The 17,276-nt window shown below is 41.8% G+C and overlaps 1 protein-coding gene across 5 annotated transcripts in view; it reads left to right on the forward strand.

Moving 5' to 3' along the window:
- Positions 1-668: 668 nt before the first annotated feature.
- Positions 669-17,276, forward strand: part of ERBIN (erbb2 interacting protein) — a 121,770-nt gene continuing 105,162 nt past the window's right edge. For 2 of the 5 annotated variants that reach the window (XM_084503551.1, XM_084503556.1), the window contains exons 1-2: positions 717-806; positions 1,169-1,261. The gene's annotated coding sequence lies outside the window, so the exon portion shown is untranslated. Of the gene's footprint in view, positions 807-1,168; positions 1,262-17,276 lie in introns of all 5 variants that reach the window. The other 3 variants (XM_084503553.1, XM_084503552.1, XM_084503555.1) reach the window with 3 other exon arrangements.

Here is a 17,276-nt window from a genome sequence, read left to right on the forward strand (position 1 = left end):
CCGCCGCCGCCAGTGGGGGCGCTCCCGCCGCTCCCGGCCTGGGCCTGGGAGGCGGCGGCGGCGGCCTCCCGCCCTCGTACGCCCCGCTGCCGTTGTCCGTGTCCCCATCCCTCCATCCGTCCGTCCATCCATCCATCCATCCATCCATCCATCCTGCCCCGGGGCACCGTCGCCGGGGCGAGCGGGCGGGGGGGAAGGCGGAGAGCAAGGGGGGGGGAAGTGTGCGAGAGGAGGCGGGGAGAGGGCGGCGGCGGCGGCGGCGGCGGGCGGGCAGGTGAGGAGGGGACGGCGGCAGGCAGCGGGAGGGCGGCCCGCGCCCCTCGTGCCCTTGGCGGCGGGGTGAGGGGCGCCGGGGAGCTGACAGGCGGCGGGACGGGGGCCGGGGGGCGCCCTCCGCGCGGGGCGGGGACCGCGGGGCACGGCCCGGGGCTGCCGCCGGGAGGAGCCCGGCTCGGCTGGGCTCGGCTGAGATCGGCACAGATCGGAAGAGATCGGCTGAGATCGGCTGGTCTCGGCTCTGCCTGCTCGGCTCTGCCCGGCTGGGCTCGGCTCGGCTCGGCTTGGCTCGGCTCGGCCCGGCCGTCCCCCCCCGCGCCCCCATCCTCGCCGAAAGCTGTTGCATCTTTTTTTTTTTTTTTTTTCTTCCCCCTCCACCCCTTTTTTTTTTTTTTTTCATCTCTCTCCTCCCTCCTCTCCTCCCCCTTCTCCCCCCCCTCCCCGAAGGCGCAGGGCAGTCGGTGGTGGGATTTAAGACGTTTCCCCGGGGCGCCGGGGGACAGCGCTGCCCGCTGGAGCCGGCCGAGGAGGTGAGTGGGGGGGGGGGGGGAGGAGGGGAGGAGGGGGTTTGGGGGGGGCCAGCGGCACGGTCCTGCCCCCGCCGCCACCGGAGGGGGTGGGGAGCAAGGAAGGAGTTCACGCTTCGTTTTTATATCCTGTTTTTTTTTTTTGTTTTTGTTTTTTTTTTTGCCTTTTATTTTTTTATTTTATTTTTTTTTTCCGCCCCGCGCAGCCCCTTTGTGCCCCCGTCCGTCGCGGCGCGGGGGGCTCGGGGCGGGGGTCCGGGGGTGGGGTGTGTGTGTGTGTGTGTGTGTGTGTGTGTAGGGGGGGGACACGGAAAGTTTCCAGGCTCTCCTCGGGCACAGAAGTTTCTTTGTTCGGCCGGAGGAAGGCACTGAGCGGCTGCTGCTCCCAGACCTGCCCTGCGAAGCCGAGCCCTGCCAGCGCAGTGAAGTTCTGGGGCAACGAGGCGGTCCCGCAGGAGGTAATCGCGGCTTATTGCCCCCCTGCGCCTGCCTCTCACCTTGTTTTATTTTATTTTATTTTATTATTATTATTTTTTTTCCTGGGGCTAGCCTCCGGCCCGTCCTCCTGAAAATCCTAAATTGCTTCTCTACGACGTGCCCTGGGTAAAGCCTGCCTCGGCTTTCCTCCTCCCCCCCCCGACGGCCGCCGCCACCTCTCCTCCCCTCCGCCCCGTCCCTGTCCCCGTCCCCGTCCCCGCGGTGACGGGTTTGGCCGCATATTTTCCGGCTCGTGTAGGGAAGGTCTGTGCCGCTCTGTCTTGATCTTTGCCCCGGTTTTATCTTGAGGAGACCCCCCCCCCACACACACACACTATTTAAAAGAAGAAAAGCTTGCTAGCGATCTGACTTCTTAAAAACTACGTGCCATTGAACTTGCAGGCTAACGAAGCCGCGTTTGTTTTCTGCTGACCGCTTTCCCCTTTATCGTGTTTTTTTTTTTTTTTTTTTTTTTTTTCTTTTTTTTTTTTTTTTTTGCCAAAGTCCCATGCGAAGCTGCGGGAGGGGAAGCTGATCGGAAAGTTTTGGTGTAAGGTTTTTGTGCTGCCGGGGCTGGGCTCTGTTACACCGGCCGACTCGGCGCGTTTAGCGAAAGCAGTGCTGCTCACCACAAGCTCATTTCGCATGCCTCAAAGAGGCAATTATTGGTTAGTTCCTTCGTGATTGTGAACGCTTAAAATGAGCTAGAAGCCATGGCTCTCTGCTTGCTTATTTAAATTTTTGTTCCTGTTTGACGAACTCAAAACCAGCGTATTTGTCAGGTAGGATGTTCGTGGTTCAGACTCTGAAGTCTCTGAGATGCGTTGGTGTTTGTAAGAATTGGACAAAGTCAGTTCTTTGGAAGATTTTTAAAGCTGCGATATGTGTAGTTCTTTAAATATAACTACAGCACCAAGTGTGTGAGGGAAAAAAAAGTTATCAATCCAACTCTGTTTGATACGGTGTGAGGAAAAATATTACCGTGTAGCTGACCTAAAGTGGCTTCTGTGGCTGATAACAAGTAAATGATTTGGCTTGCAATTTCTGGACGTACCTTTCCAGGCAGTAGAAAGGTTATTCTTAGGCATCTGAAAGGCCTGAGCAAAATAGATGGCAGTGAACTTCAGCTTCCTTATATGGCTGATGCTTGGCAGAAAAGCAATGAAGCCTAAATAGAGTAATCCTTTTACAAAGAACGGTCACTTTCCAAAGCAGTGTTTCAGTCCCAATAATGACTTGAGATTCCATGGGGGGGAGGGAGAAATTGTAGCAATGCATGACAAATTTAGTTGTAAACCACTATGTTCTAATGGATGCAATTTTGTTTCTTTTCAGACCTTTTGTGTTTCTCATGATGCACTTGATATTTTTCAATGCCATGTAGAAGAATAGATCCTTGTAGTGGAGCCACAACTTTTTACACTAGTGTTTTGTCACCATGGTAGCTATGGATAAGGCCCTTTTTAATGATGAAAGTGTAATTCAGTGCTGCATACAGCTAATGGTTATATCATAGAATGCCATTCATGTCATTAACATAGTTTAGAAGTTATGAAGGAGTGTATTCTTTCTTGAGATCAACCATCTCAACTAAATCGGGCTGACATTGGTATTCGTATTGTGAATAAAATGATGCAAGCACACACGTGGTAGCTGAGGTTGTTTGGAACAAAGCTTTCATAGGTATGTGACGATGGCTTGGGGAAATGTTCTTTCTACCTGGCTGTTCCGTGCTTGTGAATTACATTAAGCTCATGTAGACACCGATAGTTTTAAGTAGGTATGCTTACCATGACAGAGGTAGAAGTTACAGCAAAAGGCGTGCTATGGAATGTGACTGCCGTGAGGACCACTTGTATCTCGTTTCTGCAGTCTTGTCAATAGATTAGTCACTAACAAGCTGCGCGGTATGTGATGTGTGATATAGATGTGGTGTTCCATAGGATATCCATTTGCACATCACGCTGATGTGAATTGATGAGGGGACTCCACAGAGAAAGTACTATTGAACGAAAGTTGCCTGGGGTATTAAGCTGGTGGTGCTGTAGCATCAGTGTTACAGTTTGTCCTCAGTGAAGTTTGTTCAGTCTGCGGCCCTACGTGTGCAGAGCCACGCTTGGAGGATCTGAACTAAGGGAAGGCGTGCACGTATGTAACACGCATTAAACTTCCCATGTTAGCAGCGTGTTCTAGAAATAGAAGGGGATGGGAGCAGGATTCTTCAACTCATTTTTCCTGTAGGGGTGTAATGAATCATTGCCTATCTGCTCTGTTTTTTTTTTTTTTTTTTTCTCAGTTGTTGTTCTGTTTTTGTTCTTCCTGCTTCCAAACAAAAAGGAAAATCTTCTAGGGAGAATGTTACGTAAAGATCAAATGTTTGATATGTTGTCTTTTCAGTAGGTTCTCCCTGTGGGATAACGTGATCTGCTAAAGGAGGGTCTGACGTTACTCTATGTAGAGGAATTACAGATCTGACCTCTTCCGAATGAGTAACCAGTCAGGTTGACAGGAAAGTTACTCTTAGCAGATACGAAAATTGCATCCTTTCGTGCGCACAGAAGTGATGATGATGACAGTCAATATAGGTAGTTAAACGTGAATTATTTGGAACGTGGAGATTCAGAGACATCACTATTTTACCTTTGTCAGCTTTTGAGTAATTGAAACAGTATGTCAGGCAACACTCTTCACATTGGAGTGAAAACACTGAACTAATGTGTTCATCACATTCAGTAAATAGTTCATAAATAACTTAATTATTTATTTTTCAAGTCTACAAAGTACAATATTAGTGAATTGCTATACTATTGAACTGCCAGTGTCTTTAGAACATCTTTGAAGTCCATGCACACTTTTGAGGTAACGGCTGCTTTTCTACAACTTTTAGAAGTTTAACTGATTTGGGGACTCTTGCCTCGTATTTTGAATGCATGGGGAATATCTTTTTACTGGTTTTGGGGGTAACATGTGAACAGATCAGTGGATACTCACGTGGCAGACTCTGGTCCAGTTTTGTACACAAAATATTTTTTTGGTGGGGTAGAAGGCGGGGGCTTGTCCAGGCCTCAGACATGGGTTTCCCCATCTTTACTGTTTCTCTTCTCTTGGGGAGCAGCTGCAGCGTGCTACTGCAGTGTCCAGCTGCGGAGGTGGCACATGGAGCTCACTGCACCAGCACAGCTGGCACGCTGTCTCCTCCTGGTAAATATCAGTAAAAATTAATGCCTAGTGGACATCAGTAAGAATTAATTGTTGAGCAGCTCTATTGAGTCTAAGAGGGCAGTCATACACAAAGTAACTTGACTGTGTTTTTTTTTTTTTTTTTTTTTTTTTGTGGAAATTTTGGTTGTGAAAATTAGACTTTATTGAAATACAACCTTCATTTCTGATTAAAAATTCACTGTTCACATGTAGTGAGTAAAACCTGTTAAATACTGAATTTTGAGAGTGAGAATGCTGAGTTGAGGAGACAGATTTGGGTGTGTTGGTTGATGAAAAACTCAGTGTGAGCCGGCCTTGTGCATTTACAGCCCAGAAAGCTAGCTGTACCCTGGGCTACATCAAAAGCAGCGTGGCCAGCAGGGTGAGAGAGGTGATTCTGCCCCTCTGCTCTGCTCTTGTGAGACACTACTTGGAGAGCTGTGTTCAGCTCTGGGGCCCTCAGCACAAGAAGAACACAGACAAGTCCAGAGGAGGACCACAAAGATGATCAGAGTGCTGGAACAGCTCTCCTATGAAGACAGGCTGAGAGAGCTGGGGTTGTTCAGCCTGGAGAAGAGGAGGCTCCGGGGAGACCTTAGAGCAGCCTTCCAGTGCCTAAAGGGGACCTACAGGAGAGCTGGGGAGGGACTCTTGGTCAGGGAGTGGAGTGGTAGGACAAGGGGGAATGGCTTTAATCTAAAGAAGGACATAAGGAAGAAATTCTTCACTCAGGGTGGTGAGGCCCTGGCACAGGCTGCCCAGAGAAGCTGTGGATGCTCCATCCTTCTAAGTGTTCAAGGCCAGGCTGGATGGGGCTTTGGGCAACCTGGTCTAGTGGGAGGTGTCCCTGCACATGGCAGGGGGGTGGAATTAGATGATCTTCAAGGTTCCTTCCAAATCAAACCATTCTGTGATCTTCTGCCTCTATAAGGAAAAATGGGAGCAGTGAATATTGCTATGATTGTTAGTATTTTTTAGTATCTAGTGATCTTGGGATAATTCTGCTTTTTCTGCCATTCTTCCTCATCAGTTAGCTGCTCTTTTTAAGTTTCTTTTTTTTTTTTTTTTTTCCTTGTAGCTTAAATTTCAATATGGATACTTGGTTTATTACTCTTTTAGTTTCATGTGTACTTTCCTTAAAGTTGATACTGAAGCATGGTGTTTCAACACTAAATCACACCTTCTACCTTCATCATGATTTGCATAATTGAGAAATAAAGCTAAACAAACCCCTTTGTTTGGTTTCATTCAGGCTGAAATGGAGGCGTGTTTATGTTGGAAAACATCACCACTGTGACTAGTTTCCCTAGGGTAGTTTACGTTGAAAAGTAGATTAGTTCTTTCTGTATCTGCAACTAATTTGTAGATACCTGATACTAAGCAATCATTATGGATAGGAGCAACAAGTGATGATTAAGCAGAGTCTGAGGACAATATGAACCATCTCTGCTGCTGGCTGTCCTGGAAGTTGTAATACTGCAGAAGGTACCGATGTCTCTAGATCTGCTTGCATTTGAAAGCTGTTAGATTAGGATAGTACACCATCTCCTCCCCTCTTTATCCACTTCTTCAGGTAATTAATCGGATGATCTTACTCTTCTATCCTATTAGACACTATTAGGTCACCGTTCCTGTACATTAGGGCCAAGAAAATGTCAGGTATCTATTTCTGTACAAACTTTGTTGATGAATGAAGGGGGAAGAACACTTTTTCTTCCCCAGTTCTTTATCGATCCAATGATCAGGACCTTAAGGATTGCTGAAGGTAGTAAATACAACTTCCGTTCTTGTAAGAGCAAAGCTACATGAAAAATGGTAAATGATTCAAAAAGTACAACTTTTGCATGGTTTCTCAATTTTCAGATATTTGATACTATTAATCCTTGCTTTTTTTGTTAATAAAACTTTTCTCAAACTTTTGTTAAACGCTTTTGTGTAAGTGAATTGTGCAAGCATAAAGCTATATTATGTATTAAGGGAAACAACTACTACAGACAAACTTACTCTTTCTGATTCTTCTACTTAAACCATGAGAATAGTAACTGGAAGAAGTTGTAGATCACTGTCCTCAGAGTGATCCATCCAGTATTCACTAGGTGCATTGACTCACCTTTCAAACAAACAAAAATTCTACAATGCTGAGTTCTCCAAGTTGGTGTAGCTCAGTATGTGTGGTGCTGTGCTTCTTGTCTTGTAGCCCTGTCATGAAGCTTGCTGGGATGGAATAGACAGAGATTCACGACTTGCGCCGTGCCTGTTTGACTGTTGTGGGTTAGGCTGTTAGGGATTGTCACATGCTTCCAGTGGGGAGATTGCAGCTGTGTGAGTAGAATTTCCTTTCTGGGAACAAGTAGGAAAGGAATACTTGTTTCAGATGTTGAGCATTATGTTCTCCTGAAGTTAAAATTCTACCTCTGAAGCACAAGCTTGGGGTATAGTTGTCTTCCTGTGAGCTGGTAGTGCTCAGAGACTACATCTTGCTCCAGCTTTCTGGGGCTAGCTTTAGGAGTAGAAGAAGCTCTGAAGGGGTTTGTAGGCTTTCTAAAATTTACAAATACTTGAATGAAAAATTTCTTTTACAATTCAGTTTGGAATCTCCCTTGGAAATGGCTGATGACTTGTTTTCCTTGGTGGGATAAGTTCAGCCATTGACACTGAATTCAAAATATCTAAATTTCTGTTAGTTTGTTAAAGGTGTGGTTAGAAGGCTGGTTGAAAAAATGGTGCCTGTCTTGGCATCTGAGGTACTGTGCTGTGAGTTGCAGCCTTTGGAGCTTTCTCATCATATTATTTTTATCTAGTTGGCATGGGAAGTTTCTGTAGTGGCTATAGGGGGGCACTTGGTCATCCCAGACACTTCTGAAAGAAAGCTTTCATGTTCTTCCATAGTCCTCTGTCCCGTAAGTTTGGGGTCTGAGTTTACTACAGTTACAGAACATGTTTCTTCAGCTTTCCTTGCTCTCCTTGTCCTTGGAGCTTTTCAGTACATACATGTATCTTTCAAAACTTCAAAAGCTGCCTAAGAAGGAAGGGTGCATCAGTACCTCTGAGCAATGTCTGAAATACAGTGCCAGAAGCCTGTGAACGTCTGTTGCAGGTTTGGCAAAAATTTAAGTGTTTGGATGGTAGAAAGTGTTTCCAGGTTCATCGGCAAGGATTCTGGTAGGCTGCTAGGAAACCTTATGAGAGCTACTGCTTTTTCTGTGCATCTGTAGTGATCTTGGAATTAATCTGCTTGAGGGAAGAGGTGATAGTATAGAAGATGAAGCCAATTGTCAGTAATTTGGTCAAATTACTGCAGGTCTTCTGTCTTCGCTTACAGATAGCCCTGAAGATATGATGGAGGATGATATTTGACATGGGGGTATCAGAGAACTCTTAAGTAACAATATTAATGTAAATCATACTTTCTTTCCTCTGTGGAAATGTTATGCTTAATAATCTGTGTGCTTGTGGATAAAGCAAACAAAAACCTTGGCTACATAAGTATTTATAAGATCGGGGCCTGTATTTTGAGTAAAAGTAAACTAAAAGTATGTCAGCAAAGAAATCTGAAGTCCTTTCTGACTTAAATGCTGTGTAACTACTGGTTTTCCATGCACATACAGAGTATAACATGCAGGTATTGAATTGACTTAGATCCCACTTGGCCTAATGCATGGTGCACCTGAGGGAGGCAGTGGACGTGCAGACTGCTGTTAATATACACCCACAGCCTGCTGCTGGTACATTTGTTTGTAGAGGCAAATTATTCTGTGGTCATCTGAATGTCAACTTGGTAGTGAGTTCTTTTTAGGAGAACATACTCATTTTGGGCTTCTTCTGGTCACATAATCATATGTGATGTTAACCCTGGAGCTGCAGGTCATTTAAATTCTGAGGTACTCTCTCTTTTTTTTTGGTCTGACTTGGCAATGCATTTAATCAGCGAGGGAGAAAATTCAAAAGTTCATATCTCTGATTCATAGCTATCTAGACTTCATACCATTTATTTCAGGAGTGCTTTACTAAACTTACATAGGATGATTTATCCTAAGTAACGGAGAATATTCATGAACTCTTTAGGAGATCTTCTGGGGAAGAACTGCAAGCAAAGGGAATTGTATGAAGAACACTAATTGATATTTGGAACAAACAAAAGATTTTACTTTAGGGTCACTTTTGTTGGTTCACATGTAGATATTAGAGAACTATGAAAAACTAGGTTAAAAATAGTTTCAGGGCTCAACTGTAAGTCAGAAGAAAAGAAAAATATGGTTAAACCTGTGGGTTCCCGTCCTGTCTGGGGATGTGTCAGGTAGGGGGGAATCAATCAAGCTTCTGAATTTGGCAAGCCATCTGTCTCTAAATCTGGGAGATAAGATCAGAAGTACTGGTACCAGAGGGAGAAACTATTGGAGCTTTGCATTTCTACTATACTATTGTTTAACTATAGTGTGTCTTGTTAGCATCTTTTTTTTTTTTTTTTTTTTTAGGTGTCTTTTTTTCCCCTGAACAATGTTTTGTGTGGGAGGGACTTTTCTGTGCCTATTAGAAAATCCTGTTTTTCCAGTGTGTTAATCTTACTGCCGTGCTTCAGATCTCTTACCAGAAGTCTCATTAAAAAAAAAAAAAAAAAAAAGGTAAACAATACAAATAACAGAAAAGTAAAGTAGACATAAAATAGCATTTAGCAGACTTAAATGAGAGAGAAAAAAATACTTTTCCATTTGTATTTATTTGGGTGATTTCTTTGTCTTTTCAACGAGCACATATGTTGTCTTGTTTTACTGAAGCAAAGCAGAGGTGCCAAGGATCATGACACTGTTGCGTGTTTTTTTTGCAGTTCTGCTGTTATTAGAGAAAGGCGGTAGAGCAGGCAAACGTTTTCATGGGCTTTTCCTGTTCAGTGCTGGTAAAAAGGAAGGAGAGGTATTGTCAGGATTTCCAATGTCCTGTAGCCTTTCACGACATTAATGTTACCGAATTGGTTCTGCAGTAGCAGGCTGTGACCGACCCCCCCGCCCCGGGAAAGACCACGGCCCTGTCAATGGAACAAGTTAAAGGAAAGTGTTATGGGGTGGAAGAGAAATACAACTATAATCACTACTTTCTTCCAGATATCATTTTTACTTCTTTCTTAACTCTGCATGAAGGGGGAAAAAAAAAAGCTGGTCAAGAATAAATAGATTGCTACTTAGACTTCTGAAAACAGTGCACTCTTCTGTCTCACCAGGTGGAGAGAGTCCTTGCCTATTTCTGTTGAATTCTATTATACATTTGCTCATTTTAGGTTCATAGATCACCAGTTATTCCTTTTGTGTTAAACATTGATAAGTGTTAAATTTCAGCTTGTGAATTTGAAATCTCTACTGAGGAATAACCTTAAAATCGGAATGCTGTTAATTTTCCCCAGACTTGTATTCGCTTGGTTTTAATCTGGGGAAGTACCTGTTGGACAATTCAAACTGTTTGAAATTGCAGTTAGGAAATTTCTTGAAATACCTGCATTGTACTATTCTGTTTTCCTGGTCTGAGGAGAAGTAGCTGACATATTAATAGCAAATCTAGTGCTGCAACTTTTTTTTTCCTCCTGCTAAAAAGCACAGGATTTCAGGAGGTTAAGTAATGCTTTAAGCGGAGTTATTATTAAATCCATTCTGAATTCAGTTTTTAAGCTATAATTTGCACTGTGATGGGAAGGAAGAATCTTAATTCTACTTAAACCTCCTGTCAGGTGAGAAACTTTCTTGACTTTAGCAAATTATTATCTATGTTGATAATAGAGCTTTTAGAGAACTTGTCCTTCAAAATAATTGTCTAAATTCCCAGTAATTCTTTTATTTTTTTTTTTGGTTATAAGCTTTAATCTATCATTTTTTTTCCTCTATCTGAAGAGGCAAACATACTTTTAAGTATTAAGAAGAAAGCATTTAAGAATATTCTTCCATTAATTTTGTTGTAACAATTGCTTATCTGATCTCCAGAATGCCTGATGCATTAAAATAAAACTAACGTAACGGTTGTGCTTTTTTTTCCCTTTAATCATAGTCTGTTGGCATAGAGGAACACAACACTATGTGAAAAGAAAAAAAAGTTAATGCCTTTTGCACTATTACTGTGTTAGGACTGGAAGAAGGCTATAAATTGGCAAAAATCAAATGCATATTGTGAGATTAAAGCTGAATAAATACGGGTCAAAATATCGATGCTTAGCTGCATGAGAGATGTGAAGTCCTGTAGTTAGAAAACCAAGGTTGAGGCAAAGAGGAACAATTCTTGTGTATTACAATTATGAAAAACTAATTGGAATGGAACAACTAATTGGGATATGAATCAATGTAAAAGAAAAACATAGAATCATCAACGGTCTCTTCCAACCAGAGCCATTAAAGATTGTTTAACTCCAACCCCCCTGCCATAGGCAGGGATGCCACCCACCAGACCAGGCTGCCCAAAGCCCCATCCAGCCTGGCCTTGAGCACCTCCAGGGATGGGGCATCCACAGCTTCTCTGGGCAGCCTGTGCCAGGGCCTCACCACCCTCTGAATGAAGAATTTCCTCCTAACATCTAATCCAAATCTCCCCTCTTTTAGTTTACAGAATCACAGATAGGTTGAGGTTCGAAGGGACCTCTGAAGATCTTCTGGTCCAACCCCCCTGCCAAGCAGGATCACACAAAGCACATTGCACAGGATTGCATCCAGGCGGGTTTTGAATATCTCCGGAAAAGGAGACTCCACAACCTCTCTGGGCAACCTCTTCCTTTGCTCTATTCCCCCTTGTCCTGTCATTATCTGATTGAGCAAAAAGTTGCTCTCTATCTTTTACATAAGTCCCCGTAAGACATTCCTTTATTTGTTTCAGACAATGACTTCTAAAACTGCTGAGAGTGATGTTGAGCTCCTACATGTCATAATCATTGTGTAAATCAGAGGGAAAAGGTGCTCGGAATCTGGAAAATATATACATATATATATATATATATATATATATATATATATATTTGAGACTTTTACTCATTTCAGAAATAGGTAGTGGCTGCTTCTTACTGTAACAGCGAAAAAGATGTGTTTAAGGGAAGTTATTTTTAAAAAGCTTCACTGTAAACGGAAGCTTGCTGTTGTTAGTACTGCATTTCATACTAAACAGATGCAAAAGCAAAAAAACAGATACTTGTCAAGGTGGGTAGCAAAACAAAGACAAATATTCTTTAAGGGGGAAGAATTCTAAAGCAAAATGGAAGTCCAGTTGTATATTCTGTTCCTTTAAGCAGTAACTTCCATTAGGGTACTACATAGTATTCTGTGTGTCAGGATGCACCTATACCTGTACTTTTGGTAGGATTTATTTTTTTGAAGTAGAGCAGTCTGCAATGGGAGCATCCACATGCACTCCTGTCTTTCCAGCTCTGCTCTGCAAGTGTGATTCCACTTGTGTTACTCTCACCACAGACCGAGTTGTGTGACTTGTCTGGATTTGGTGCAGCAGTTTTTCTGGTCAGCTTATCGATTTTGTTGCTAGCTCCAAGGTGCCGAGTGTGGTGGTTCCTCCTCCAATGTTCCCAACCTTTGATTTCTTTTTTTTTTTTTTTTTAAAGTTGCATGTTGTTCTGAGCCCACTATGTTCTGACCTTTGTTGTTTGATCATCCTAATTTTAGCTAGGAATTCTGGCAGTTACTTTGGTGGGGCGGGGGGGGGAGATTGTGCGTGTAAAGCAGGACATCAGTTTTTGGATCGTTTTAATATATAGATGACACAGTCTAATAGACAGATGAGAGATAAAACTATATATATAGTTTTAATATACAGTCAACGCAGAAAGAAATTCTTGCTAGGAATCTTCTGGTAAGAGTTTCTCTCCATGTCTGTCTTGCTCTCTCTCCTTCTCTTCTTTAGTTTGTGCTGAACTGTTATGCATTACCTGAATTTATCTGCAGGCAATTAGATGGAAAGTCTAGTTCACAGATGAGAACTTTTCTTGTGTATTGAAGTACTGCATATTTACAACAGTGCAGCTTGCTTGTTTAAAAACCGTTGCTATCTGCTGCAGATGGCTGCATAGTCTAAGGAGTGGTTTCCTGGTTACATTGTACATGAAGTGCCAAACACCATGAGAGCAGTTTTGTTCTGGAATGCCAAAATATATTAAATCCATTCAGGAAGCAACATATGTCAAATGAATAAAAATACCACGCTCGTGTGAAGCAGAATGTGGCAGCTATGTTTTTCAAATCTGTTCCCCTAGCCCTCAAATCAAGGGGTTAAAAGGACTTTGTGTTTTAAGTATTGAAGATAGTATTCAATATTAATTGCTTTCATAGGCTTTTGGCGTTTTCACCACTGTTTGTTTCCCTATAGCTTGTTTTTTATTTTGATGAGCATATGTCATATACTGAAATTGAAATAGGCTATCAAAAGGGGTGCTGTATATGGAAAAACAGTATTGTATTTCCCTCCTTGGATATCTAGTAGTGTGCAAGCATGCAGGACCTTTTTTTTATTTTAAAAAAAAATATATATTTATTTATTTAGGCTGGTAACTTAAGTTTTTCTTTATTTACCTCCCTAAGAGAGTTGTATGTATTTGCTTGATATTGCAGGTAGAAAGATGGGTCATTAACATCCTTCACAGTTCATTTTCATTTTTGTTTCTGCCCCAACTGCAATTCCAGCAAGTTCTCAGGGCAGAATTGGAAACATTTTCAACGACTATCTCCAAATATTGGAAGATTTTATTACAATAGAGGAACAATTGTCGGGTGGAGAGTGTTTTGTTGCATATTACTTCCGTGTTTGCAAAGAAGGTGGTAGTCACTTTGATGCAGTTTCTAACTGTAGTTTTATGCATAGATTTTTTTTTCTAATCTAAAGTAATTTGAAAACCTTCATTTTTATAGCTCTCTTAAACCAACTTGGAGGAACTAAATTAATATCTTGAAAGCAAATTTGTTTGTCCTTTCTGAATGTTTGTCTTTTTTTTTTTTTTCCTCTTCTATCATTATGATTAGACATACAGTTAAAAATTAACCTCAGTGAATTATCTTGCATAATGGTCTCAGTGTTTTTCTGTCTTGTGTAAGAAGTGGTTAACACCCTGAAAGAAGAGAGAATGAGGGCAGGTATTTTCTTTTCCTAGCTGTGGAAGGCATGATTTTTTTAAAAAATCGAACGTGTAATAATGAGGTAGCTTCGTCTGAACACTGGCTGTAGCAGAGGCCATAATTACAACCATTTCTGTGTTCTTTTTTGTTTGTGTGGGGGATTAATAGCTGAGACTTGAGATGGAGTGCAAGGTTGGTAATCCTGTTTCCTGCGTTGAAAGAGGAAATGCTGGTGGTTCTTTATACGGTTTAAATTCTTCTTTCCTGCTGCCTGCAGTCTTTAGCTGTTCTACGATAATGATGTCACCAAGGAAGTGTTAATGCGCTGAGATGAGATGAAGTGTACAGTCCAAAAGAACTTGTTCAGTTGCGTGTTTGCGTCTTGATCCACCTCACCTGAGCCAAAGGAAAGCCCGAGCTGCTCGAGCAAGATGCATTCCATTGTCTGCTCTTCTCCCACTTAACAGTGGCAACAGCTCTGTCCTGTAGCTATTAAATCACAGAAAGTACCAGAAAAAGTGGCATGAAGAAGTCTCCCATCAGGTCCATGTTTTGCTTCTGCCCTTTTGTGTTTTAAAAACTTGAGTTCTCATCAAAGCCCTTATCATTTTTGGTTGTAATAGGTAAATAAGGCTATGGAACCCACTGACTTTTTTTTTCCTTTGGAGTTCATCCCAGATTTTCTACTAGCATTTTTGTGCTATTAATAGCATTGTAGAAACAACTTTTTAAAATATACCCAGTCTCTCTTTCTTTGCCCATTGAACAGTTGTCTTAATACATATTTTATTCTTTGAAAGGCACTTCACAAATTAAATCTGCTCTATGTGATTTAATTAACCATGACATATTGATGTGACTTTTAAAAGCATCTTGGTTGTTACACTTTGTTTCATCCTTTCTTGTGGTTTCTTTCAGAAAGTGTCCCTTCTGCTTAGGCTCTCCAACACACTGATAAGGTTGACTTATACCATTTTGAATTTAAGATTTAAGAGTTGTTTGCTTTTTTTTTTTTAATTTCATTTTTTTTTTTTTAGTTGAATGAACTTAAATGTGAAAACAATCTAAAAAATAATTTACTGTGTTGGGGATGATGGTGTAGTTCCCCGTGGTGTAGTTCCATTCACTCAAGCCTCTAATAAATGTAAAGTATTGCTTTGTAGGTTAAAAAAATGACTTTTTGTTGCAAAAGCATGTGCAGCACTTGCAAGGTTGTCTTTCAGTTAAGACCACATCCTGTAGACAATTCTTTCGGTTCTGAACTTCAAATGTAGAACAATAACTGCTGACATATCGTTATCCAGACCATAACTATTTGCTGACCTTAGTGAATGTCTTAACTTCTGCTGGTAGCTTAGAGTATCTGCAGGACTGAGATTTGGCATGGTTAACTCTTCCCCTTTTCTGCAAACCTCCTCAAATAGACTTTGCACCACTAACCAGTACCCTCTGGGTCTGGCCACTGAGCCAGTTTTTGATCCACCTCGCAGTCTGCTCACCCAATCCGTAATTAAGCATCTTCTCTGTGAGGATCTTATGGGGTAGAGCATCAAAGGCCTTCCTGAAGTTCAGGAAGACAATATCCAGTGTTCCCTCTTCATCCATCAGGCTGGTGATTTCATTATAGAAGCTTATCAGGTTGGTCAGGCCTGGCTTCCCCTTGGTGAAACCCTGCTGACTACTCATAATGATTTTCTTCTTCATGTGACTAGAAACAATTTCCAAGATTAGCTGCTCCATCACCTTCCCAGGGATCGAGGTAAGGTTGGCTGGCCTATAGTTTCCTGGGTCCTCCTTCTTGTGCTGGTTGTGCAAACCCTGGGTTTAACAGAAGGCAGATGTGAGTAAGAAAAATAAGGCTTGGTCTTCCTTTATCAGTCTGTAGCTTGGATTAAGCTCAGTGTGACTTGACTTGCTTTTTGAGTTCTGGTTGCTGGTTTAGAATATTCTTTTACTCAATCACAGAAAAGTAAAAATTTTGCTTTTTTCCTCTCTGAGTTTGTCTGATTTGTTCCTCAGTAATCCTCCTGTATAAGTCTGAATCCTGTTAAAAATTGTGATACTTAACATCTAAGCTTTTTTGGAGCAGATTTAAAATATACCACCTCCTATCTTTCCTGCTTTTTTGGCACATGAAGGTTGACTTTCTAGGCTTTGGTAGTAGACTTGGAATTTGATGTTTATCTTTCACAGAGCTGAAGATACTTTAACTTCTAAGAATAGGCCTGAAAATATATAGCTTTTAGTTAATTTCCAGAATTATTATCCAGAAAGTTATGGGACAGATGATCTCTGTGAAGTAGGTTGTGATTGCTGTGGTGTTAGGGAAATAACTAACTGTGGTAAGAAGTGGAATTTGAAAAACACAAAGGAAGACTGGAGACCTGTTCAGTTCCTCATTGCTGAGGTCCTCAAAGCTACCTTCCTGACTACTTGTTCTCAAGACACACTTAAGCTAGTTTCTTTACTTTCTAGGGATTTCTGGTGGCTTTATTTTTTTTTTATTATTTTTTTTAATCAGCTGGAGGAAGCTCTTGATTGAAATCCATAGCTGAACAGTGTTTGAACATGGCATGCTCTGCTTTCAAGTTAGACCCAGTTGTCAGTGTGAATGGGGAACTGACAGGTATGTCAGTATGATAATTAAACAGGTTGAAACACTGGGTATTATCACTGGTGGAATGATTCTATTAGAAGTATTTGTCAATGATAATTATTTTACTTTTTCATCTCAGATTACTAGAGTATATTCATCTTCATTCATGGAGGGATTAAAGGGGCAGCATAATTGTAGCTTCATTCTAAAATCTTTGGGGAAATTTGCTGTCCTGGTGTGAAGGTGCTTGGTGACTGTGGCATGGGGCATGTATGCTATAGCAGTCTCACTTGGCTGTCCTGCAGTCATGAAGTGTAGGTATCAAAACTTGGGATCTTTCATCTCTCTGTGAAGGGCCAAGCACATACAGTTGAGAGGAGGTAGCATTGATGCATGCAAGGTAGACAAAAAGATTTTTCTTGCTTTGGTAACAGCTTATTAAGACTCTAATACTGTCCTTCTCTCTGTTTCTGTAGGGAGATTAGAGTGGGAGTGATGTGGAAAAGCACTAGTGATTTTGTGTTCTTTTCTAATGGAAAAGTATCCCTTCTCATACAGTCTCAAGTAAAATTCTTTCTTTGAGATCTGAGTTTATATCTCTTCCTTACAGGGCATTTTTTTTGAGATGAATGGGAAACATTTCAGTTGAGTTTTGTATAGTTTTCCATTCTGATCTGTACTAGTATTAGCAACAATTACTTTTGAATTAGAGGCTTTGTTGTATGGTGCTTACTTGAATAGTAATGGGTCAAATGGATAGTTTTGAAAACATCCATAAGCAGCTAAGAAGCTGTTTCTCATGCTGGTAGTCGTCTGTACCTTCTGCTCTTCAATCTGCAAAATTGCCCAACCAGAGGAGATGTGCTGCTGGACATGTTGCTCACCAGTGCTGAAGAACTTACTGGAGAGAGGTCAGGACTTGGAGGTAGCTTGCAATGCAGTCAGTGATCATGCCCTGGTAGAATTCCCAGTTTTGAGGGATGTAGGACAGGCAAAGAGTAGAATCAAGACCCTAAACCTCAGAAAGGCAAACTTTCAGTTGTTTAGGGCATTGGTGCGTAGGATTCCTTGGGAAACTGCCCTCAGAGATAAAGAATGAATGAGAGGTGGGAGATA

This window comes from Aythya ferina, assembly GCF_964211825.1.
Source record: "Aythya ferina genome assembly, chromosome: Z".
Classification (NCBI taxonomy): Eukaryota; Metazoa; Chordata; class Aves; order Anseriformes; family Anatidae; genus Aythya; species Aythya ferina.